Genomic DNA, 19,142 nt, shown 5'->3' with positions numbered 1-19,142 from the left:
AAATACAAACTCCCCAAGGCCCGTTTTTTTTTTGCTTGACCAGTGGCTACAGCTCCACCCATTCGACCTCATGAAGGTGTCCTCTCAGGTCCATGAACCTTTTGCTCCCTGCCTGCCTGACTGTGCCCCCAGCTCCTGACGAGCCCCCACGTGGCCCCCAAGGTATGCATGCCTCTCAGTTCTAGGACCCTTGAGCATCAATAAAATTTTCTTTCCTCCAGCTCCAGTGTCACTTGCCTTGCTGCACCTGACCATCCACATAAAGATCCTTATGAAACCCCATGAAACTGCAGTGGGATGAGCTGACACAGATGTATACATGATTTATTTATTTACCATTTCCCCTTGGTGATATTCCAGGGCTAGAAAGAAACTCAAGAATCTGTGGATATGGGTAAACAAAGCAAAGTCTAGCTTTAAAAAAAAGGTGCTGCTTTGGAAAATTAAACGTGACATGTTTACTAAGCAAGGCAGGGACATGAGCTATTTTGGAAGGTTTTGCAAAGTATATTCTAAATGGTGCTAGTTGTATATGGCTCATCTAATGGACCTGTCATACCTTCTTTTTATTCCAGCAGTAATATCGGTCTCCCTCTGCAGTTTTGCAATTAAAGAGAAATGACCATAAACTTTAGGAATTTATGGCTACTTTTCAAACTCTCCTTTCTGCGAAGTGTTAAATTAGTTTCCTAAGCAAAGGCGGACACACGCTACAACTCAAGGGAGATCCCATGAACTCTGGAGTCCCAACTTGCTCCCCACCCTCCACACTTTGGCTTTCCTATGAATATTCAAACTTCTTTTTCAGATTGCTTTGGCAGCTGCTGTGTGCTGTAAAGTGGAAAGAAAAGGGACCATGGACCAGATGCAATATCACAATCACTCGGAATCTTGTTAGGGATGTAAAGTCTCAGGCCCCAGCCAGACCCGTGGAATCAGAATCTGCATTTTAACAGATCCCTAGGTGATTTGTATTCATGTTGAAGTGTAACGAGGCCCTGAACTATTTCTCTAATGATGCTGTGAGTCCTAAAACTCTATGTCTTTATACATTAGTTTTCCAACCTTGATTTTTCTTCCAGCTGATTAAAGCATTTAATGAGGATTAACCATAAGTCTAACTACCACTTATTTTATTGAAGGTTAGCCACATGCTTGCTCTAAATCCATTATATAAATTTCCTTATTTCATCTAAAAAATTATTGCATCTGAGACAGCATTTCTTATACAGGACAGTGATATTCAAATTTGAGTGGGCATCAGAATCACCTGAGGAGCTCTTCAGACCAGATTAGCCGCTAGTTTCTGATTCAATAGGAGAATAAGAGTTCTCCCATCATTTTACGGGTGTCAAATACAAGCATCTGACAAATTAAGTAGCTGGGTCCACATCTCAGATGCAGGCTGTTGGTTCTTTCTCCCCTTTTACAAATTTTCCATCTTGTCTTAAGAATTCTCTTTACATTTTCATCCTTCCCACAATTGTCACTTCTCACTCCCCTCCCCCCCCCCCAAGCAGGTCACCTGCAAAAGACAGTGCCCTCCCACATCTCTTCCTTACTGTCCCTGAAACAATGATGTGTTTTGCTTTGGTATCATTAGTCCTAAGTACTAGAGGGTGATGGGTAATTTCTGTGGATAAGAAGCATTCCAGAAGTCTTACAAGTCTTCAGAGTTTATTCCCTGGATTCTCATTACAGGTTTTACCATGGCATTCCTGGAGCCTTTTATGTTTATATATTCAGAGTTTCTTTATGTGAATCAACTAATTAAAATTCACGTCTTTGTGATTTAAAGAGATTGTTGAAATACTTCCACCTGCATTAACTTACTTGCTTCTTTCAAGGACCTTATTAAATAAACAAGGCAAGTAAAATAATGCCATAAATAATTGGAAGGGGCACAAAAGAACATAGCAATAGAAAAATAAGCCTTTCCATGATAGTTTTATTATTTTATCTCTATAAACATCCTGCAGTAGGCAAGACTTGCATTCATGCTAAATTTTACCAGATGAAATTATGAGTTAGATGCTTAGAATAATAGACTGAGAAAGACGAAAACAGGCAAAACATTGTGCTTAGATCAATAATTAATACTCGGAATTTGTGCCTACATTTCTTCTCCCCCAGGTTCGGAATAGGAATCTTTACATACAAGCGATATCCACTGAGTTAAGTATTATGTAGAAGATAAATATTTTTAATTTATTCCTTCTGGCCACTAACCCAATTTTAGCCTGCCATCTCGTGAAATTACAGAATGAAAGGGACAGTAGTTAAGGCATGGCTTATCTAGACTGCGCCAATCCATATGCAAGTCTTAAAAACACATTTAATATTCAAAGTGGAGCATCTGGAGGAAAGTTTTAAAAAAATATAGCAAGTGGAGGCTTTAGATTAACCTTCGCTACGTTCGTGTGGCAATCTAGAACTATCCGATTGCATGGAAGTGCATGTGGGGCGCGTCACAGAGACCATCTGTGTGAATGAGGAGCCTCCTGGGAAAGCTTAACTAATAAATGTATTCTCCTAAGAGAGCCAAACCATTCTGGGAGTACGGAAGGGAAAGCGTGATTGTCAGGTTGGCCTGAGCCCCAGTCCATAGGGACTTCTACTACAGAGGAGCTGTGGATTTAAAACTATAATAAAATCTTCTAATTTTGGCTCTTAATTACTGAGCATTCATCAGGAATATGATGTCTCACCCTCTGCATCTCTCTCCCCCTTGGCCAGGGAAAAGGCTGCGGGGGCTTCATGTGTCATTGGCACAGTGGGCAATTGCATTGGGCGAGGGCATCTTGGGGCACTCGGGGTTAGGGCAGGGACAGTGTAAGTTCTTGGAGAGACTCTGACTGACAGTGACAGCATTATGCCAGGAGCTCTAAGAGAATGTTCTAAAATGAACCAGAGGAAGAGAGGGGAAACACATCTAACATCAAGTGGACCCAAGAATACCATGCTCTTGACTCGCAGGAAAGGCAGCTCTTGCACTCTTTTAGATACTGTGGGTTGAGGAGGTGAAGAGTTAGGAGTTGAACAGGGATTAGTAATCCTACAATTGATGGACTACATGCATATTGCAGTTAATAGGTTACTTACACTCACTTTAGCTTTGTAAACATATGTAACTTTCTTAGCTCCTATTATAGATCTTTTCTCAAGAGTCCTTTAACCACATGGGCTAGAAAGAAACTCAATCTGGGTAATTCAGTAATTTAAGAAATCCCTTAGATAACTTCTTCAGATTATTGTGCAGTAGTTCCTATCCCCAATCTTTACTAAAAGAACAAAGAAGATCTGTGGGGGGCAGTGAGTGTTTGTTGGATGTCACCCTATTTCTGCTGTAACACATCACAGATGCAGTGGTTTCAAGCACCACAAATGTATTATCTTATGGTTCCAGAGGTCAGAAGTCTAAGAATGAGTCTTGGGGGCTAAAATTAAGGTACCAGCTCAACTGCTTTTCTTCTAGAGACTCTAGGCAAGAGTCTGTTTCCTTGCCTTTTCCTGCTTCCAGAAGCTGCCTGCATTCCTTGGCTCTTGACTACTTTCTCCATCTACAAAATGCATTACTCCAACTCTGCTTCTTCAGTCACATCTCCACTCTCTCTGACCTTCTTGTCTCCCTCTTATTAGGACCCTAATGATTACATTGGACCCACCCAGATAGTGTAGGATAATTTCCACATCTCAAGATCTTCAACTTATTCACATCTGCAAAGTCCTTTTTGCCGTTTCAGGTGATGTAGTCAAAGATTCTGGGGATTAGGATGTGAATGTAATGGGAGACATTATCCAGCTTACCCCAGCATCATTCTCCTCTAAAGATGCCTATACTTTCTTCTGAATCCAGTGGCCATAACTATAACCAGAAATGTGGTGGTGCTGGCTCGCACTGGCTCCCTAGAACCAATTATGGGCAAGTCTACCTAGACTGTGTTCAATGACATCATGTCAGAAGTTTGGAATTGGCCCAGGGGTAGTTACAAAACAATACTAAGTGCATTTCTTTAATTTTGCAGGGCTTCTCTTTTCCAGAGTTCTGGCTGTTAAATACTGACTAGCACGCCAGTGCCTACAACCACTTTCTACACAGTGGTTGGTCTCATGTACAAATCTGTAGACACTGAACTCATGTTCTATTTTCTTATTTTGGACAATGCTCCCACAGAGAATGGGCCACATCTCCTCTACTGATTGGGCCCCCCCTCTTCTCTCTTTGGTCCTTCAGTTCCTCGAGATCCACCTGAGACTTTCATTTCTGGCTGGACTTGGGGGTCTGATTGCTAGTCTCTGTCCACCGTGCCAGTCTGCCCTCAGGCAAGCTCATAGCCAGGGCCTTGCCCTTTGAAGGACCCCTGCCTGGTCTACTGCACCTTTATTTTGCACCGGGTCCTGCAAATTATGCAGCTGGACCTGAAGCATCCTCAGCCACATGCCAATGGGAACTTGTAAATGCCTTTTCCCTCTACACCATGAGATCCATGGCAGAGATACACATTAATATTTAAACTTACTAGTCATTTTAACTCCGTCTCTGCCAATTCAAACCTTCTTATTTGGATAACTCAACTGCTTTAGTCTTAACAGCCAATCTTTCAGCTTGCTTCCTATTTTGTCTGTTACTGTCCAAGAATATTTTTGGCATATGGAACGATTCTTATGTAAACAACTTGGGGGCTTTGGGACCTCTGGCCTCATGACGTCGATCCCTGGAGATGTGCTGGCTGATGACTACTGGGATGTCGTTGGCTAGGTGCTCATCCAAGGGTATCCTGTCATATGTCTACACTGCAGTGCTACCCTAAACTGCAGCTCTTTTCCAGTTGGATTAAAAAGCAGGACAGGTGACTGGCCAGCGTGGCCTTATAGTGATTATGTTGGTGCTGCAAATCACTCTCTGCTATCTCACTGGAACAAGGGTAGATCTACGATGTGGGTTACCTTGTCCCTCAGCATGCCATGCTCCAGAGCAGGTCCAAGGTTTCTCAACTCAGGTCTACAGGGTTCACCCTGGAGTGGAATATGGGAGTGTCTGAGTCCCTCTCTTCACCAGAACAGAAACAGAGAAAGCCCTAGAGTGTTAACTAAGCTCTGGCTTTGTCCGAACTCTTGCTCTACACAAATTCACCAGACACAGTAGAATTATCCTGGAGTCCTTTATGAATTATGGGCAAAAAAGTCTTTTCAGGCTTAGATGTTTCTATAAACTTGTCTAATATAGCTTGTCCCTCTGAGACTTCATATCTTACTTCTAACTTTCCCCTATATCTACCCACCTTCTTTTTATTTTTAACACTTCACAAAATCAAATATGATAACTAACTGGTATTTCTCATAATAGTAGATAATTTAGCATTAGTTCAGTTAAATGTATTCAGCTTTAAATTTGAAAGTCCTTCACCTGTCAGATTCCTAACAAAACCACTTCTCTACTGGAAACCAGGAAGGAGCATCTATTTTCCAGTGATGTTCAGAGGAATATGTTGTTTGATTTATAAAAGTGGATTTGATTGCATTTCAACTTCAAATAAATTAATGTTATAGCAAATCAGATATTGTTAATTTAAAGGCAGCCAGACAGTACAAGAGAATAAAAAGGTAAAATTGTAACCATCATTAAATAATCCAATCAGTTTCATTATGTCATGGGCAATGACAATATTATTGATAGCTCCGGTAAAGAAATTATGTCAGGGTCAGGTATGTGGTATGTGAAGGTTTTCACGTTAATTTTCTTTCCTGTCTCAGAAATATAATAGAATTAAAATGGGTCCTGATGTGCATGTTATTGAGAATATTAGATGCAATGAAGATATTTCTGGGATTGAAGAGATTTATTAGGGAAATTCAATTTAAGAAGGTGAGGAAAAATATTTTATGAAAGTGGGAAGAAAAATCTGATAGCAGGAATGGCAAAAATTGGGACATTTTTATTAGTTATGTAGACAAATACAATTCTTGACTCATAGTAAATAAAATACGTCTGAAAGATTACAATCATAAATCAATATTTATTGAACACATATGAGATGGCATTATTCTAACTTCTTGTCTTAAATTAGGGCAGTTATGGCTAAAAGATTTACATAATGTAGGGAAAATGTTCCTACTTTCTTAAAATTGTGATTTCTCTGTTAAAATCAGACCTTGAAGTTAAAAAACTAATTAAAATGCTCAAATATGTACTTAGAATAACAGTATAACAAAGCATTAAATATAATTCTTAAAACTTATAAAGCAATGGGTAACAGTGCTTCACTCTATTTCTGTTGAAGTAAACTAAGAATGAGATAGTATTTTGTTTTTCCTTTTGGTCTGCCATGATTTCATGTCAGTGAATTCCTCAGCCCACATAAATCACTTAAGAAGCACTTCATTAGGGCTGGGAAGGCCACTGAGAGATGCCCGGGTGCTTTCGGCCAAATGCTCCATCATTTGTCATCCATGTGGTGAGCAGCAATTCCAAAGTGAGATGTCAGATGATGCTCTTCACTTCAGCCCCAGGTATGCTACATCCAGTGCCGTGGCCTTCTCAGTCCTGGTCTGAAGAGCCTCTACCAGGGCATCTTGAACCACCTACAGACCCAGCCAACATTGATAAGGACAGTGGTAGGTTTCCTCAGCCTCAACTGCCTCTTCCCAGTGGGCTCCTGAGCCTGGGGAGTCAGTTCCACTGCCAGGATCACGAAGCCAGATCACCACAGTGGGTCAGCCAGCTCCTCACAGCAACTGGCCCCAATCGCTGCTTCCTCCTCCAATTTCTTGGCTGGAATGGCCAGGGAAGGCCTCTCTGAGGAGCAGACCAGGCTGGGAGAGCAGGGGTGGGGAGAGCATTCCGGGCGGGGCGAAGAACAGGGGTTAGGGCAGCAGAGAGCAAGGGAAGCTCAAGGGAGATACCATGTCTGGAGTAGCTCTGGCCTTCAGTTCCCATCGTGATACAGAATCTTCATTTCAAGGGCTTTGGCCCTCTGAGCGATCTTGTAGCCAATGGTGCCCAGGCACCATCAGCTCCCATCACTTCTTGACCCATCCAATTGATAGGAAATTTCTTTGTATGTGGTGAAATAGCCAACTGAGATCCTTCCGTTACTACCCAAGTTGAAGTCAACAAGAAGGCCATTCTCAAATCGACTGTGGGTCTTGGAACGGACACGGCTTGTTGGCCACCTACACGTCAAGTCTGGCAACGAGTGTCCGGTCAAGGTGGTTTAAGCTGACTCTGGTAGTGGCAGCAATTCTTAAGAAGGTCTGGCTCTGCTGCAGCTCCTGGGCAATACCTGGTTCTCCTCCCCAGAGATACATAAATACTTGGATTTTTTGACTAAATTGTGCTTTGCTGTCCAAAACTCTTGCATGGTCATGAGATTAAAGGATCTCCCTAAATCTCCCACACAGTCCGCATGCATACCCTGTGCTCCTTCAAGTCCAGGCACCAAAACTCCAGGTAATTCTGGATCTCCCATGACCGTTGTTGACACTGCCTTCAGCAGACCCCGGGCTGGAAATTCAGGGTTTCTTCTTTTAAAGCAGCTGTAAAAGTATGCCCAGAAAGAATAGAATGAACGTTCAACCTTTTGTCTCAAAGGAAAGACTGACGTTTCCATGGTATTAAAGGGAGGGTTTCCTGGAGAAGGGGCAAGGGGAGGCGATGAGGGGAGAGCTAAGATCCTTGAACTCAGAACCTCACTGGGACCATTAAGCCAGACTCTGAGCACTGAGAAGGAGCCTTTTCTCCATGGGCTCCCCTTTGCAGGGTGGAGGGGCAAAGCACAGGGGTCACAAAGGCAGAGAACTACTGTAATTCCAAGAGGAGGAGGAAAGGGGTAAAGAATCTATTTTTAATTTAAAAATTGAATGAAAACAGCATAAAAATCAAATGTAGCCAATGAAACTTTGCTTTTTTAAGTTTTTGGAACAGAAAGAAGGTTTTGTACGGTTAAACGCTGGGTGTGCACAGCTCAGCTAGACCGAGATGCCCAACCTCCAGCCAGGTGGAGTCTCTGGGAACTGCTCCATGGGCTGTTAGCCTTCCCATCGCCCCGGAACCCCCCCCTTTGCCTCCCTCTGCCCTGTGCAAGAATAAGATGGTAGGTTAACATATGGAAGGTAATGGTATTCACAACAATATTTAGATACCCCAGGATAAAAATGAAGCTATCAAGTACGGACTTTGATTTTCAGATAGGGGATAAGATTATTGTCCAGGTAAGTCTCCCAGGCACAGAGACATCCGCATGTGACACCCCTAGCTCCCAAGGAGCTGGTATTGGAAAAGAGTAAAAGGGACATGGCAGAATGCTGGCCTTAATATATTATTTCATGATTTGCACGAAAAGTGTTTATCAGATTACAAAGGTAAAAGCACTGCTAGGGAAAAAAAAGTCTTACCATACGAAGACAACATGCTCAACCAGTGAAGAAGTAATAAGTTTCATGAAAAACTTATAAAGTATTGCTGAAGGAAGTAGAGCAGGGTAAAGTGTACACACTTGGACAGTCTTTTACAATAAATTTCTGAAACGTGAAGTCCAAATGACAGGTAAAAGAGCAAGCCCAGATGCAAACTGTAGTGTGCACACACCCCTGCCCCTGCCCAGATGAATTCTCTGCTCCTCAAATTATCTACAATTCTCAAGTCCCATTCACAGCCACCGGAGCTAGATTTAGAGGGAGACTGCCATTTGGTTTCATGACTTGTGTAAAAGTCCCTAATATACTGCTGAAGAAAAAAATAATTGAAAACCCACTTTGATTAGTCTCATGGGCTTGCAATTAGACTTTCCCCAGCAATGTTAGACTGAAAACAGATGGTCACTAAAATACCTCGGTAGCAGAACTTCTGTTTTGCCAACTGAGGTTTGTAAATTGGACCATGGACTTCCCAATCCTCTTCCTCGGTTTTTCCCTCTTACTAATTTTCCAATTCTTCTAACTAAAAGTTATTGGAGAGTCCCAATTAAAGAACCACGCACTGTCTGAACTCAGGCGCAGGGATCTGGATCGTTTTAAGTACCCAGGGGGATTCTGGTTTAGGTAGTCTGAAGACCAGCAGGTAGAGAAACGCTGTCTTAACCTCTCTAAATCTGGTTTGGCTTCTCCCACCCACTGAAATAAATGCTTAAAGCTAACCGGTTAAGCCACTTTACGCTGTTTCCAGATATCCAATGCAGGTGGCCTCTGACCCAGCCTTTCTGACCTCTCTAAAAAAGCTTCACTAATCAAACACTTCTTTCTTCCTGAAATTCTCCTTTGGCTTCTGGAACAATCCAAGATGTGCTCCAGTCCTGCTAGGTGGAAAAGCTTCATAACCTGAGCATGGATTCTGGAGTCATCTTGCTGGGCTACAAAGCCCGACTCTACCTTTCTTTAGCCATGAGACCTTGAGAAAAGGACTTTACCTTTTCTTTGTCTCATTTTACTGATCAATATAATGGTTACTAATAATTATACCTCAATTACAAAAGTATTAAAGGATTAAATGAGTGAAGACACAGTTCTGAGAGTAATATCTAGAACGATGTAAATCTACAATATATAGCACTCATCATTTATAGCTCTGATACCTTTATCTCCTTAGAAGAGACCCTTCCTTCTCCTCCTATGAAAGAATTAGATTTTATGTTTTCTTCGCCTTTATATTCTTTTAGATACTTTATCACGCCCTCAGGTGTGGCTATTCTTAGAAATCCAAATTCAGTATGTACGACTAAAAGCCAAGCTGTCCTCTTTGTTTCACACATTCTAGCTAGCTTTCTTCAGTTCAAATTCTTAACATCAGCTACACTATTTTAAATGGATATAACAACAGCATATAGAGCATATCACCAAGGTTTTAATAGTGAACCATATTAATTCCTCTTTCAGGCTTAATTCACTATTTTATTCTTCTTGTTAGTTATTTGTTTTGCACTATTAGTCTTTATTAGAAGATTGTAAATTTCTCTCAAACTGGGAAATATGAATTAGTCAACTGAATTTCCATTGGATACAGCAATGGAAATTATGGAAATTAAATATGCTTACATTAATTCTGATTTTATTATTTTCCTTTTGAAACCATAGTGATTTCAACAAGCCATTTAACCACTTAATCACTGAATAGTCTACAGATTCTCTACACTTCTATAGAATTACTGAAATAAAAATTTGAAGTGAAATCATTTTGTGTTCATGTTTTTCTTCTCTCCAATAAAATTTCAAATTGAAATTTATGTTCAAGTTTTTCCCTCCTGTCAGGCTCGACAAATTTTAAGGGAGTGGTAAATATATCTTGCTTTTTAAAAAATGTCAATACTTTATTCTGTGCCTGACACAGATAGTTGCAAATAGATAAAATATATGTAATTCATCCTTTGACTCTTTATCTCAGTTTATCCTTTGACTCTTATCTCAACCTGGAGATAGCCTTGATGCCCATTTCAGTTGCCCAAGAAAGAATCCAAGCTCACAGAAAAAGGGTCAGTAAGTAAAGTTGGCTTTACTGAAGATTCCATAGGTAAAATGGAAGTAGGAATTACAGCATATGTTAGAAATCTAACAACTTAGAAATTCATTTTGGATCCGTCTGTTCCCTCTCATTTTTGACCCTATCAGGACATTTACTTTCTGGCTCTTGGCCGCAGGTTCACTGGCTCCTCACTTTCCAACTATTAGGCCAGACAATTCAGTTATGTTCCAGCTTTTAACTGTAAATCAGTATAAGTAAATATATCGTGATGTTCATATAACGAGCCCCACCTTTGCTGTACTTCATGCTAATCTTAGAGACTGATTCTGTGGTTTCATTAAACATAAATTTAAACACCCCCCTTTTGTTCATCTCTGGGTTTCCTTATTTGTGTTCAAAAGTGTTTCACCTCATTTTCAACCCATTTCCTTTACATCTTCCAGAAATTCCTCAGTATTTTACTCTTCCCAAGTATGAAGTGCTGCTGTGGAATGGATTTATGTTCTTTTATTATCAAATTTATCATGTCATGTCATAGTAATTTTGGAAGCAAGGAGAGGAAATACATGTATCTGGATTGTTATTTTTGAACATTACTTTCTGATATTTTATTTACAAGCATAAAATTAAAATTTAAAAATCTAATGAACTGAATCTATGGTACCAGCTTTAAAACACACACCTACATGTAGATACTATTGCTTTGTGTTTTTAAGAAACATACACATAAAGATGATGGCTATAAGGAGAGAGACCACGCCCGCTGTGGAGCTCTAGAAACTAGAAGCCAGTTCAAATAGGGCTAGTCTTAAACTTTGCTCAGGGCATAAGCCAGGGAAGGGAAATTTATACCTTAAAGAAGTCCACCTTTAATACCTAATAGCTCAGTGACCTTGAACAAATTAGTAGTAAAGGAAATAGAAAGGAAACAGAAAAAAATAAAGCAGTTTGTTTTATGTTGATTCTAGAAAAGTAGAAAAGCCTGGAAAAGTGGAAAAGTGGTTGTTTCCCTAAAGTTGGCGTGGGGAGAGAAACACCAAGACGTTTCTCTAAAACACTAAGATGTTGCTGTGAAAATAGTTATTGAAGGAGGCAAGGCTGAGAAAAAAGAGGCAGCTCTATATGTGTTAAACAAATTTGAATATCAGAGCCCCCCAAAAAAATTATTCGGCACACACAGTTTGTGCCACCACTCCCACAAACTTTCAGGCGTTGTAATTCTTCAAACTCCCCCAGACTTGCTAACACATACATACATGCGTATACAGAACCATCAAAGAAAATCTTTCATTTCCCAAATATATTCCATTCCAAAGCTAGATGACTCACACTAAACCCATTCTTGTCCTCGTAAGGCTCCCTTTAATGTTCATTTTATCTAATTTTCCATGGATAAAAATGGTCAAGGAGAACTGGAGGACACTGCTTCTTGGGCATAGTGGCCTACTGGGGTGGCCTCCAGCCAGGTGTCAGGCTGCAGTGCATCCTCAGAGGACAAAATCTCACCATTATTCTAGCAAAGAGGGGATTCTTATAGACCCAAATTGCATAAAGCAATCCCTCGGGTACAAAAGATGGAGCTTTTCAATGTAATTCACTTTATGTCCAGGTGAAGCAAGTAGTAGCCTGCTGGGACTCTATCCTTTTTGAAACAATTGATGTGTTTTCTCTTTAAGGAAAAAAAGGTAGCCAAAGCCAGAATCTTACTCCAAATTTGAACACAGTGAAATTAGCATTTGTCATTTTTCCCCCTATTTTTACCCTTAAGGGTAAAAATGAAATTTAATCACCCAAAAAAGACCAAAATGCCTTAATACATAATTTGGGGCAATCTAATATCAGCATTTTTATTGCCTCCCCTTGACTAAACTTTCTAAAGGATATGTTGAGTAAAAGAGAAGTACAAGCAAAGCAATTTTCCTTATTGCTGTATTGCATTATGCCTTATACCAATATAGAAAGGGCTGTATTAAGACAGAAGTAATGGATGGTAAAGTAGCACAACATTGTGAATGTAATTAAAGCTGTTGACATGTATACTTGAAAGTGGCTAAAAGGGGAAACATTACTTTGTATTTATGTTAACATAATAAAAATTTTAAAAATATATTAAATAAAATTACAACAAAAGAACTCACTGTGAATCCACAAATATACTGATATGTTCTGATTATCCTATTCACATTCTACAAAAACACAGTCCTTTGAGATCAAAGGTTCAGGATAATAAAAGGGAAAACTGTCATGAATTCATAATAAAATCAAGGACTAAAGTACCAGAAAATTTTTAGGGACTATTTTTTTTCATTAACTATTAATGCTGTAGAAAAAGAAATATCTTGTAAACTGATCGTATTCTGACACTTGAATTCTCATTTAGGATAATCAATGCACAGAAAAAAGAGAATAGATCAGTGAGAGTGGGATACCAAAATTTTATTTAGCTTTTGAGTTAAATGAAAGAAAATTTAATGCTAAGGGAATAGATAAGGATGACAATACTCTAGATTTATGGGTGGTAAAACAATGAACACCAGAAGATTCTAAAATACTGTTAGATACAACTGAACTGTTTGATAGCAGATTCAACCCATAAAATAGAAAGCCGGGCTTAATAAAATAATTCAAATATGAACAAAGAAAGTGTGAATAAAATAAAGCACCACAACAGGTCAACTTGTTACTCATTTGTTCAACAAGCATTAACAACTGCTTAAGCATAGTAAGCACATGAAATTGAGCTGCATGGAAAATTTAAACATTCTGAAAGTTGTATCCTTTGCAAAATGTATTTCAAATGCTCTTAGGAAACAAAGAACCTTCAAATTTCTGTTTGTTAGATAAAGCCCCTTTCAACACTTCATTTCAAAACTTAATTTTATACTTTATTATAATGTGAAAGTTTTTCTGTATAAATTTAATCACACAGAGAACAAAGCGACAAAAAGCAAAATCTCAACATTTACCCAGAATTCTCAATACCACTTTTAATTTCCTTAGGGTAATTAAAAGTATGTATCCAGTAAAGATGGTGATATGCACACATTGTTATGTTATTATGTATATGCTACTGTACATTTAATATTGAGCGTTCATATATATTTGTAAACCTGATGGAATTATGACAAATCCTATAAAGCCTTTATAGGATTTTGGGGATTTTTATTTTACTTTTGTACATTCATATATGATCTAAATGGGATATTAGTTTTATCATTAGAAAAATAATTATTTGCAAAATTTAATTGCATCATAAATATAAAAACCTTTTCCAAGTAAACCATGCTGTTAATATTGTAATTTCCCAGGTCAATAACTTCAATGGAGAGTGAGGTGTGGATTCTCTAGAGTATGATAAAGCCTACACATTTAAATAACTTTGAATTATAGGACTTTCTTCCTTATCAGCACTCTTCAAAAAGTGAGCTGATATAAAAGAAGCTATTTTTGGAATGATAGAGAATATATAGTAATAAATCACAAAATGATTTATCTACCTGACTTATTACCTATGGCACAAAATATTTTGAACAGTTAAATTTGGTGATAAAAATTTAAGTGAAACATCAGCTTTGCTGTAACAGCACAAGTGCTTATAAACATGACCTGAAGTCAACAACATAAGAAAATACCCAAATGCATGTCATCATTTTGAGGACAGTAGAAAAGTTTATCAGGGAGATTAATGTATTGGAGAGCATGTAGCTATCAGAAACTTTAGGGACAAACAAAATTAAAGTTATCTTGGCAGTTTTCTTAGCCCCTTTGATTCTTAGCTATTGCACCCGCAAATATGGAGGTGTTCACACTTGCTTTGCAGAAGCGTGGGCTGGGGTTCAATAGGTCATATATATGAAGTGGCTGGAACAATAATTGGTGGTTCCCTTTTCATTCCTTTTGCTTGTTTGATGATAAACCTTAAGTCATCAGCATCAATTGGACGGTAAGTATGGAGCAAATGCTTTTTGTGGCTTTAGTGCAATGAAACATTTTATGTGAATAGAAAGCACGGGTGGTGTCTTAAGTGGATTCTCAGGAAGAGACTTTGAGATGAGGATTTGTGTGTTGGTGGACCTGAGGATTTCCTTGGCATCTGCACTTGTGAGGCTCTAGAGAAGAGGATCGGGTAGGGGGTGAGGCTGGATCGCCATCTAATTACAACAGAGGCCTCAGGAAATTTGAAGCTGGAATGGCCTTTTGGAGATGCCTCTTCACATTTGGGGCAAGGCACTGGGACTTCTCATCCCAGTCCTCTGAGGAGCCACTGGGGGCAGAATGCACCTTGGGAGGAAGCAAACTGGGAACAGCTCGCTTCTTGCAACTGGGAACGACGTCTGGGGGGGGTAGCGCAGCACCCCCAATTCAGCAGGCAGGACCTCAGAGGCTCATGATAGCGTTTGTTCAGGTTATATCCTATACATCTTATGTTACTATATAGCTTTACTTCCTGAAAGAGTGCATCACAATCAGAAGTTCAACTGAAGTCTAACCTGTGGGAACAACGGCCTCATAATTAATTAGCACATATCACTTACAGTTTCATTGTGATCTCCAAGAAATAATTTACCCTAATAAGAAAGAGGATGTGAGGAATGCCAAATTTTGCTCAGACATGCAGAAACCTATTTTAGACATGACAATGCTCTCTCTTGTTTATTCCTGTTCTTTATATTATATATTAGAACATGCCTCAAGGCATGTCATTACAGAACGTTCTACAATCAAGGCATGTCATTACAGAACGTTCTACAATCATTCAAGACAGAAAGGATCGTTTCTTTTCATTTTAGACAAATAAAAAAATCATAAAAAATAATAAAATAAAACCATCCTACTATTCATTTTATTTCTTAAAAAATAAACCAGGTGTGTAACGGTAGAATTAGTTTGTGGTTAAAAACCTCAATGAAGTGATATTCCCTCCCTGACGTTATTATATTTAGTTACGTCCCATTTGAAATCTAAATTGAAGTGAAAAGTTTCTGAAGATGGAAGCAGTCAGCAGCAGTTAGTTGCCTTTGCAAGCGCTCATGGTTCAAGGTGAAGAGTGAAACAACTCCCTTCCCTTTCTTTCATAAACTAAAAGTAGGATGCGCTTGACTAAGAATGTGCAGGACCCACTGTTAGAGGGCATGCCCATTTCTGGCTGAGCACCTGTGGAGGTAAAGCACTGATACAGGTTTGTGACTCCGACGATCTAAAGCTCAGATTTAGGTTCTCTGCTTAGCCCACAACAGGCCTGGCCAGGTCCATTTTCAAAGTGGGGAGGTGAGCGCTTTATAAAAGACCTACCATACTTCTAACTCAATTGCGAGCACGCCCTATGTGCACTGCGGGCGTCAGGAAAAGGAGACTTTTTAAAGGTGTGAGGATGGAAAGAGGGCAAAACTGCCAGGTCATCACCTGTGATGGGCCCCAAAGGAAATTATCTTGGAGGGTGCAAGCACTGAGTGGTCTGTCTTCCTGGACACGAGTCATGCCAAGCGGATGCACTGCTCCCCCTCTGTTGCTGGATAACCCTTAAATGATACCTGCCTTCCTCCCCACACCCTCTCAAGAAAGGTCCGACAAAATCATAGATCCCAGGGTCGTGGTGTTGAAAATAAAGGGCAGGGTAGCTTTATTAGGCAGCTGTGTTGCTTGCCCACATTAGGCCTTTGCCTGGTAGCCACGGAGATAGGCAGTTTCCTATGAAATAACCACGATGGGAGCTGATAACATTGACCTATGGTTGGAGTGGGAGCTGGCTGTGAAAAGGAAAACACAGCATACCTAGTAGGAGGAGAAAGAAGAGATTCTGAGCGATCGACTCCAGACGGACATAAAAATAAAGCTTCCAACATCCCATGACACACAAGGGGACAATAACTCTTTAAAGAGGGTGAAGTGAAGCAGATACTTCAGTGAGCAGAGGAAACAATTTGCAGTGTCCCATGATATGTTTTCGTATATGCGCTGAGAGATGAGGGATTTTTTCAAAATACTGCACTGAAGGTTATTTTGATAGCACATCTTATACTTGAGAACGAAGTGCTAACAAGAAGCATAGCAATTTTCCTGCCTTCTGCGGATCTTGTATTTCTGCTTTCTGCCTACTTTGATACACAGCATCTGGTATTGGCCCCAGGAAGGTCAGTGGCAGGGCCAACAGCTGCCTTGGCTGGACCCCTCCAGCAAGAAGTAGTTCTCTTTGTATTCCCACTTCCAAATCCCCACTGACAGTGCCTGGAGGATTTAAGAAATGCTTATCCTATCAACTGTTAGGATTCGAAATGAATTAGGTTTCCCTCTCTCTGTTCTCTGGTTTGGGAAAAAGAGGCTTTATCCTAAGCCTTAAGATGATGAATAAATCTTTATGTCATTTCTGCCTTGGTTCTCAGCATACATGATAGATCTCTTCTTAGGAGATGTCAAGGCTGAAGTTCAAGCAAATTTAAACCACAGTGAATTCTTGGCATTTCTTCCCTCAATACCAACCGGGTTGCCCAGGTCAGGGCTTCTGGGAACCTTCACCCACTACAAGATTTACTGTACAGTTTTCTGCTTTACTCCAATATCTTTGCTCTCTATCGAGTAAGGTCAAGTTCACCAGACCTTCCAGAGTAAGATGACTGACAGTGCTCCCTCTGTGCCCCCAGTGCCAACGTAGTTCCCCAAGACCTGGACCTGATGCAGCCATCACTGGCTTTTCTCATCATTATGTCTCCCTTCCTCTGAAGTGTAATTCCAGCCCAAACCAGCCTGGCTTAAAACAAGCTCTTTGGAAGTGGGTGTGGCTCAACCAGTTGGGCACCTGCCTGCCACAAGGAGGTCCCGGGTTCAGGGAGTCTCCTAAAGAAGGCGAGCAGATGCCTGCACCTGCCACATCCAGAGCTGGACACAACACCCCACGTCAAGGAGAGCTAGACACAACACCCACCACGAGAGCTAAACACTGCACCCTGCAGCAAAGAGCTAGAAGCAGCAAGCCAGCAGATGGCACAGCCCGCGGGGAGGAGATGTGGCTCAGGCCGTTGGGCATTCACTTTCTATGTGGGGGCCCCAGGGTCAGTACCAGGTGCCTCCTAGAGAAGATGAGCAAACAATGGGCAGACACATGAGAGAACCATCTGGGAATGGGGGGGGGCAGCTAAATTCTAAAATATTTAAACAAATAAAGTAACATAAATAAATCCTTAAAAAAATATCAAACACAAATGCTTCCATCAATTCAGTTGATTTTAGTGACCCATTTTTTAACAAAAGGATATTTTAAAAAGCCATGGAAGAAAATAATCTGAATAGAAAATCTACCAGGAAATGTTTTGTGGAGCATCATATTGACCAAAGCATCCTTGAGAAGACAGAGAATAAGGAATATTATAGAATAAATCCTATTGACTGAAAAACAGAGATTTATTTTTATGCTCTCTTATAGTGATTTTTCTCCTTGAAAACAAGAAAAGGAGGCACAATTTCTACAGAACATTCATTTTTGGAAGGCACTAGAATTTAGAAATGCAGTTATTTGCATCAGTAAGTTCTGGGTTTGACTGCCAACTTGCCAGTATGACTTTCAGCATATTACTCAAACTACACTATCCTCGATTTCCATATATCTATAAGGAGATGATGACAATATCTTTCTGGTTGATTACTGTGAAAAAGAATACAAATAATAAAATGTTCATGAAATACTTAGCAACAATGCTAGCCTATAATAAGTGCATTGATATGATTTTTATTATTATATTTGAGAAACTACCTTCCTAGTACTATGGTTTGAAAGTCTTAGGTCACTCAAAATGATGCATGGGGCTAGCTAGAAGTCAGTTTCTAAAAAAAGGCATGTTTTGTTTTCTCTTTTCTTTCTGTTTATACAGTATCATTTACTGCTTCTCCAGAAGAAATTTGTGAATATCTAGGAAGGTCAGAAAAACTAAGGTGAAATAAAACACCAAAACACCATCATCACCAACAATGTAAGCTTTAAAGAGAAATGAGAACTTGGAGTGGGATCATACTGAACTTACAGTGATTTTACCTATAGGTCAATGGTAAGTAATAGATTTCCTTAAGAAATTCAAAGTAGAAACTACGATAAGTGCACTTGCCTTATGAGGTCCATCTCATATCAGTTCTGTAACTTTCTGATGACTATTGTTTTTAAATAAATCCTATTGACTGTAATACCTATGAGTAATCAAATATCATACATTAGAAAGAAAAATACAGAGTCCCTTCCATTGGACCCTTTCACTCAATTATATTATAAGAGCACAAAGCAAGGTAGAAATTATTTCTGTTTTTAAAATGCACTATTTTTTTTCTCCTCACTGTTTGGTAGCCTTGAAGCAGATTTATAAATATATAATAAAAAACTTTATGCTGTTATATTTCATAACAGATTAAAATCCATTTTCACTTCAAAAGTCATTAAAACATAAAACACATTTTTTTTCTCAAACACAAAGCAGCCCACCAGAATGCAATTTTATAACCCTTTTTAGCTGCTCTACTTTGAGCTCGCCAAAGTCCCTGCTGCAAAATATACCTTTGTTACCCCAAACTCCACATGTTTTTTCTAATAATCTTCCATTTGTTTTCATAGCTAGTTTATGCTACTCTTTAAATCAAGGTATACATAAATTCAATGTATGTTTTTACAGAGTAGTCAGAAGTGCTTAAACAAAACCTGAAATTTCACTTG

General features: G+C 39.6%; 1 protein-coding gene across 1 annotated transcript in view; it reads right to left on the bottom strand.

Annotated features, from left to right (window-relative positions):
• ZNF385D (zinc finger protein 385D) overlaps positions 1-19,142 on the bottom strand; it is a 994,621-nt gene that overhangs the window by 760,602 nt on the left and 214,877 nt on the right. The gene's annotated exons all lie outside the window — the stretch shown is intronic.

This window comes from Dasypus novemcinctus, chromosome 31 (assembly GCF_030445035.2).
Source record: "Dasypus novemcinctus isolate mDasNov1 chromosome 31, mDasNov1.1.hap2, whole genome shotgun sequence".
In the NCBI taxonomy this organism is placed as follows: domain Eukaryota; kingdom Metazoa; phylum Chordata; class Mammalia; order Cingulata; family Dasypodidae; genus Dasypus; species Dasypus novemcinctus.
Note: the sequence above shows the minus strand (reverse complement) of the source record. Positions and strands in the feature narration are given on the sequence as shown.